Below are 7,970 nucleotides of genomic sequence, written 5' to 3'. Positions count from 1 at the left end.
ACACAGAAATAATGTAGTAGCATAACTGGGGAGCATCACAGAACAAACTAAAGCGGAATAAACCCACCACTTGCCTGCTTTTATTGTGCCAATAATATTTTGCAGCATATCCCTACAATAAAGCACCAATCTGGAGGGGCCCAGGGTAATCTCTGAAGTTCGTTGTTTTGCTTTGCCGCAGACACATTTTTTTCTGTCTTAGGTTTTTGTTTTTTAAAAAATAATGTGTCTCTGTAACAGTGCATTGTGTAAACAGTTTAAAAATACTAGAGTTCAGTTTGTAAAACCACACCAAACAAAGAAACTTGTCTTTAAAACATTAACGAAATAGTTACATCAGAAATCAATTTAAGTACATTATGACAAAAGGCATGTAGAATAGGAAGAGGAGGTGGCAGTGGTGGAAATTGGGCTTTATTTATATGTGTGAAGAATAGTGACCAGGTTTCCACAAACTGATGTGCTAGTAATCCGCATAAATTCCTCACAATAGGTCAAAGCAAACTAGGCTGTGGCCCCAATGCAGACTGGCTTTTTCAATGGATGTTAGTACAATTGAGCAGTGTTTCATTTTGAATTATCTTATTCAGAACTATATTAGCCGCCCAGCAAAAAAGCTGCACGTTTGTCCATCTCTCATCTGCCTGTAATTCTGTTCACAAGCAGTGTCTAAGGGGAGGGCGGGGGAGAACAAGCAGTTACTTGGTTGGATAAAGGACTGCTGCTACTTCTACAACAGCTCTATTCTAATACTGATGTTAAGATTCCAAATGAATTTGCATCCTTTCTTTCATATTATTTTTTTCCCTTTTTGCATCATGGGCTGTAAAACAAGGTTGCATTTTGGCCTTGCTATTACTTAATGACCACATAAATGTTGCAGGAGCTGTCTTCTCCTCCCTAGTTGGTAATCAAAGCATTCCAGTGCCACTTTATGCAGACAATATGACTCTTATTTCATTATCCCATGTAGATATGAAATTACCCTCCTAATTTGGAAGTTGTTCTAAGTAGGAAGGTTTATCTGTCAATAACTGCAAGCGGTGGCAGTTGCCAAAAGGCCTCCAGTGGTATAAATGGGTTCTGGACAACACAAACAGTATCGCTCATTTAGGTACTTAGGGCTTCATTTTTTTAGAAGTCATTTTATTATGCTAAGGGTCATCATTTGAACCAACAATAAGCTTTTGTTGCTAAAACTGCAAAGTGCTTGTTATATGGTACAGTAATTTGAGGTAGATGCAGCAGGGATGAATTGGATACATTTCAAAATAAATTCTCATGAGCACTGCTTGGAAGTTCAACATAGTACTACTCTTGGTGCATGAGTTAGGTGAGGTCTCCATTCTCTAAAAGCACACATTCACAAATCCATAATTCTACATGGAATGGGGTTCTCAGTCATGCCAGGCAACATTTAGCAAAACTGTGTTTTTAAGAACTGCAGAATAGAAAAGGTTGGGCAAAATGTTGCAGTGATGAGTTATTCAATTTCCCCTGCAATGTCATCTCAGGTCATTTCTGTTGGAAGTTTGGGTGCTTGCTGAGAGAGGTTAAGACAGATAGAATAAGGGGGCTCCAGCTTCCCAGACAATCCCTGTACGTTTATTTTGGACCAGATCCAGGTGCTCTTGGAAGAAGCTGATTTCCTAGATCCATTTCAATTGGGGTTTTGGCACATAAACTGCTTTGGTCACCCTGGATGTTGACCTCTGTCTGGAGAGAGACAGGGAAAATGTGTTGTTACCGTAATTCTCCTCAACCTTTCAGTGGCATTCACCATGGTATCCTTCTGGAGTGGCCATCCAAATTAGTATATTTTATTGAAAACCTTGAAAACCTTTTGGCCAACCCTTTTCTCTCATGATGCTGTAGAAAGGGTTTTTGTGCATGAGACTTTCTACTCAGAAGGCCATTTGAAATGGGTTACATGTAAGGATGAGAAATGGCATTGGGTTCTGGGGCAGGTTACATGTAAGGGTGTCTTCCACTAGGACCAACATTTCTGCTAAGGGATATGTTTTATGAGCTTTTATTATATAATCACCTGAGACAGAAATATGTCATATTTAGTATGTAGATATAGCCGGGAAATGAAAACAAGATCAATACAGACATTCTATGCTACACCCACCCGCTCCCCTACCTTAATGCAGTCACACAGCAAGGCAGCTTTTTAGCATGGCAGCTTGACTTAGTTCAGCTTCTTGATGACACTGTTATCTGACATCAACATATCACCCCTTTGGAAACAAAAAAATGGAGCACGGCTTCTTGATGATGTTGTTGTTATTATCAGACATCAATATGCCATCCCTTTGGAAACAATTATGGAGCAGCATGGCCATTTAGCATACTTAGAGTAACACCAGCTGCTTCCAAAGACTGTGTCATATAAGAAAATAAGAACCCAGGCAGATTACTGTTTCAGAGGAACAAGCTGTACTCTGTAAAGGAAAACAATTGCTCAAGGGGCAACAGCAGTAAACAAACTCTCACCTTTCCTCTACAGGGATGGGAAAACAGGAAGGCATGAGAGCATGAAAAGAGCATCACTGGTTCAGGCCGAAGGTCCATCTAGTCCAGTCTCCTCTTCTCAACAATGGCCACCTAGATAGAATCACAGAATTGTAGAGCTGGAAGGAACCCCAACGATCATCTAGTCCAACCCCCTACAAAGCAGGAATAAGCAGCTGTCCCATACGGGGATCGAACTTGCAACCTTGCCACTGCCAGCAGCATGCTCTAATGAACAGAGCCTGTGCAAAAACCCCAAGCAGGACCTGAACAAAGGAGCACTTTCACCCTCTGTGGTTTCCTGCAACTGTATCATTGACTCCAACCCAGGAGACAGAGAGCAGACATTCAGTACACTGGGTCCTTAACAAACAGGATGGCATGCCCAAATTCCGAAGGTGGCTTGACTGGGCCTCAAAGATATACTTTGATTATAGTCTAAATTTATTAACTGCCCTGCAAAGAGCTGAATAAATCTGTCAATTCTGGCCAGAAAGTTGCAGAGTTACCAGTTACCTGCTTTAACCTCTTTTCTTTCTCCTGCCTTTGCTGTTGGATGCAAATAACTCAGCACCTGGGTAAAAAATCAGAAGAGAGACAGTGATACAGCCTTCCTATTTTCCTTGGCAGAAGGAAGGGAGAAGAGGTTACCACTTGAGAAATGACCACATTTCTCCTTTGTAACTTTCTTCCACCGAGGCAGCTGGAGAGCTAAAAATAGAGGCAATAGCAGCAGGATGGATGTGTTGAGGGGGATTCTTGCCTTGGAACCTGAGATGATTGACAGGCTATGGCAAATCGCTGGAGGAATGTGAGACATTTCGTGTGACAAGTGACAGGCAAGACCACATATTCGTGATGGGAATCCACTTGGCAAGGAGAGATTGTGATCTGAATACCATGTGGAAAATGCAATGCCGTTTAAAAACTGTTCATTTCAACTTTGCCTTGCCCGCCAGCCCCAAAACCACATATTTATTCCAACACTTCTTCCAAATGCTTTTCTCTAAACAATAATTTATTGTCTTTTCTCACAGCTTGTTGCAATTCAGAATCTTGCAGGGTGTGTGTGTGTGTTGCAGCTGGGGTTCTTGTGAACTGATGCAACATATAACTGATGTTGCTATATACAGTGGTACCTCGAGTTAAGTACTTAATTTGTTCCGGAGGTCCGTTCTTAACCTGAAACTGTTCTTAACCTGAAGCACCACTTTAGCTAATGGGGCCTCCTGCTGCAGCTGCACCGCCGGAGCACAATTTCTGTTCTTATCCTGAAGCAAAGTTCTTAACCTGAAGCAATATTTCTGGGTTAGCGGAGTGTGTAACCTGAAGCGTATGTAACCCGAGGTACCACTGTATAGTATTGTTACACACCCCTCCAATCTCCGAGCAGTGCAAAACTCCAGGGGTTCCACGCAGTTACCTACTCAGAGTTCAGCTTCCTTAGAATGAGGGATGGTGGAGACTGTGGCGTCTTTAGGATATATGGTTTATTTACACATATATACAATCTGATCCTACAATGAAGGGGCTCACAGCATCAACACCCCATAAGGTCTTGCTTCTCCCAAAGCTGCAGCCTTGGATTCAAGCAGAAAACAGGCATGACTCTGTCTCCCAGCTGCTCAGCCTGTAGCCTCCTCTGCTTCTAGCTTTTAGCTCTCACACCATCTCAACTCCACTCTAGACAACAGGCAGTTAAGGGAAGGGGGCCACCCTCCTCTAGTGCAGAGCTACTTCTTTTGTTACCACAGCAGGTATAAAAACATGCAGACTGTTATGTATTCAGTGGTCTGTGTTTGCCTGAGCTTGAGTCTGGACTATGGATTCTGAGCTCCTGTGTGCTGATTCGATACATGTCCAATCACAGAACATTTCAGGATTTTGGTCACTGCCATTGGCCCTTGAACTCTGAGTCGTGATTCGCAGATTGGAAGTTTAGACAGCCAATCGCATTGGGAGTGGGAGTGGCCCAGGCTTTCAGAAATGTATATAAGTAGTTGCTTTGCTTCTGTTTCCCAGTTATGTAGTTCAATAAAGGTTCTTGCTGTTATCTCTGTGTCTTGCCTCGTGGGAACCCACCAACATTTCACAGACAATGCCTGAAACAGTAGTACAAATTATTTAGTTCTGTTGTTCAGGGTTGAGGTTGTCATTTGCCCTACCTCCTTCCTTATCGCAGCCGCATTTCTAAGAAGTCTTGAAGATAAAGTCCACAATTTGGGTGTTTTTATTCTTCTGTGTCCTTGATGTTTTATTTTTTTAAATCCAAGGGTAGGTGGGGGGGAACACACTCCGTGCCTGTCCTCGAACAACCCGCAAAATATTTTCTACAAGAACTAGTTTGCGCAACTTACATCTCGTCCTAAGCTTGCCAGTTTATGTGACTTGGTTTCTTCCTATTTCACTATCATTGCAATAAGAATAGGCTTCAAAAACCTAATTCTGTTTCCCTGGACAGAAAAGCTTTGGGTGTGTATAGGAGAGGACACACACACACACACACACACACACCACATTGCATAGTATTGAACTTGGAAGTGCAGTGGACAAAAACAATTCTGGTTGCATTCCAGGATTTAAAGGGTGAGAAGCAGATGCTAGACAATCAAGCATATTATCCTTCCAAATGAACAGACTCTTGCACAGAATGGCAATCTGGGGCATAAATATCAACAGTATGAATTCGCATGTAGTAGCAGAAGCACAGAGATTTCCTAAAATATTCTGCAAAATGAGCAGATGATGCTTAGAGACAAAGCAACACAAAACACGGGGAGCTGGTGTGTCTTTTACATAGTTCATAATTTTGCATTGGGCACATAATTTGACATACAGCATCTCTGCTTTTGTTTCATTTTCAAAAAGCAAGTTTCTGGTCCTCATGAGTGCAAATGTGGGCAATGCCAAATGAAATCTCAGGGTCAAGAGAACTAATAGAATTGCCCAAGGTCAGGGAGTAGAGTTTTCGTGTTTCTTGCAATCTGCCACCCCACCACTTGACCAGAAGAAGGATGGTAAAATGAAGCAAAATAATTCTATGACACTTTGCATAATATCCTTGGTCCATAACTTGGATTGCCTTGATGCAGACTTTGCATTCATGTATTTAAAGCACAGAGTATGTAAAGCATCGCCTACAGAGCAACTATGGGAACAAATGTAGCAGGCTCCTTTATCAATGAGTGACGGCTCCCCACCAGTAAGTTGTTCATAAGGAAAAGTTACTAACTTTATTTAGTCTGTTTTGTTGCACCTTCTCTAAATCAACATGGAAACAAATATTCAAAGCCTGTTCATAAAGTCTGCTGGATCTGCAGTTTACAGTCCTAAGGAAATTAGGGTTGACTTACACAATCAGTTTACATCAACATGAGCTTCCATTTTCAATGTGATCAATTGTGATGCTAGTTTATGCGAACTGTTTTTCAGTTTAATTTTTCTGTTCTTTCTTGCTCTTTCTTATCATGTTAGTAAGATAAGGAAGGAGTAATCTTGATTACTGCTTCACAAAAGGAGAGTCACTTGATAGCTTAAAAATGCTCTAATCTAGCCCATAAACTGGCCTCGTGATAAGCTCTTGGTACCTAGACTGGGGGTGAGGCAAGGTCGTGTTTAGATACAGCTTGTCTTGAGCAAAACATCTTGATTCGGTTTACCAATTTCAAATACCACATACTTTTAGCTCCTGCATTCTCTGTTTGTGGGTGCTTATTGATTAAGGGAGAGGGCCATTTCCTTGATGGAACCCAAACCCCAGGGAGGTCCAGTAGATGAGGCATCTTATTTTCTTAGAACTTTAAGAGTTTTCAACTATTAGGTCTGCTTTTTACGTTGCAATTCTGGCCATGTTTTACTTCTGACTGGGCTGTTATTTTGTTATGAACTGGTGGTTTTTAAATTGTTATTAATTGTCCCACTCTTTTTAGCAGATAGATTGTGTTTTAGGGCATGTGTGCACCTCCATTTGCCCCACCACTTGCCCCCAGGAAAACACTGGTTTACCACTGAATTGGACCAAATGGCTATCAAATTTTCCACGGTCCAATTCAGCAGTAAAGAGTGTGATTTCCATGGGAAAGCTGTGGGAGGAACACAAAACACACACACACCAAAAGGATGACTACAGCTCCTGGATATCCAAAACAGGGTGTTGCAAACGTTCTGAGGAAATCGAAGATCCCTCAGGAGATTATCAGGGTTCCTCCTGAGGAAATAAGCAACAGCAAACCAACTTCCTTGCAAAAGTGTTTGCCTGCCATTACAATTCTTCCTCGTCATTACGCAGCTACAATGTGTGTCTTCTAGGGTTGCACCATCAGTTCTTGTGTGGCAGCAGCCAAGTTTTAGCTAACTAATCAATGATCACCAACTTCAATTAATGAGGTAAAGTAAAATGTTAAATGGTGAGGTTGGGAACTAAGGGCCTGTTTGCTCATTTAAATACAAGTTGCTTTTGTATTTACCAAAGTAGGGAATAAAAATGAGTTAGAGATGGCTGCTCCTACTAATGCTTCATTCACTTTCATCCTGAGGCACAGAACTGCCTAATTCTAACATCAAAGAAATTCTGGAGAAATGTGTAATTCATTTCCATTACTGACTGGTGGTAGCCCTTATTCTTTGCTCTTCCCCTTGGTTGCTGTTAAAACAATATTGTAAGTCTATGTTTCTATATTCACCAACTTTTGTACTTTCATACATGCTCTGAAAACATACCACAGATATCAAAACCCTGACAATCTGATATTCACTCACTCAATCTGTTTCATCACCTGCTTAAGCTGAGGGCTAAGAAAGAATAGAAGGGCAAGTTACTGACCTTGCAGTTTCAATCTTTGTAACTTCATCCAAGATCCTTCCTATCTGAAATAGCAATACCTCCACACCGGAGTCTACAGGGAAAGGTCTGCTTTAAAAATATGAAATTACATAATAAATCTTGGCAACTGCACCATCTGCTGGCTCATCACAAAACTTCTCATCTGATTGTGGAAGAAGTTCACCCCTTTTACACACCCACTATAATGCTCCAGCTTCATCCTTTGTGTTGCATAGTATAAAGATCCACAAGAGAATAGGGTGTTTACAAGAGTTACTGAATCAGGAATCCCTGTCCCTGCCACACACTCTAACCCACCAAGTCTCAAAACAATTAAACTGCAGCTGGCAGCTCTGCCCATAAATGAATGGAAAATAGAGAAAAGACAGTAACAACCTCATGAGGCAAAAGGAAGGTAAAAGGAAGAATAAACTCAGGGCCCCAAACAGCAAAGTACAGTTGTGGGGCTCTGAACAATATCCCCCATGGAGGAAAATTATTTCATTTCCCTCCCACCTTGAACAGCGTATCTCCTATAAAAGGGAGATGAGGGACATTGCTCAGTGGTAAGGCGTGTGGTTTACATTCAGATCCAAGTTCAGTTTTTAGAATCTATATCTAAAAGCAAGGC

The 7,970-nt window shown here is 41.5% G+C and overlaps 1 long non-coding RNA gene across 1 annotated transcript; it reads right to left on the bottom strand.

Moving 5' to 3' along the window:
• Positions 1-214: 214 nt before the first annotated feature.
• On the bottom strand, positions 215-4,235 carry LOC308574034. Its single transcript, XR_014002315.1, has 3 exons — positions 3,034-4,235; positions 2,500-2,610; positions 215-1,716 (listed from the first exon to the last, which is right to left on the bottom strand). It is a non-coding gene; the product is annotated as an uncharacterized lncRNA (long non-coding RNA).
• Between the last annotated feature and the right edge of the window lie 3,735 nt (positions 4,236-7,970).

This window comes from Podarcis bocagei, assembly GCF_964188305.1.
Source record: "Podarcis bocagei genome assembly, chromosome: 15".
NCBI classification, from domain to species: Eukaryota; Metazoa; Chordata; class Lepidosauria; order Squamata; family Lacertidae; genus Podarcis; species Podarcis bocagei.
The sequence above is the reverse complement of the archived record's forward strand: the minus strand, read 5'-3'. Positions and strand labels throughout refer to the sequence as shown.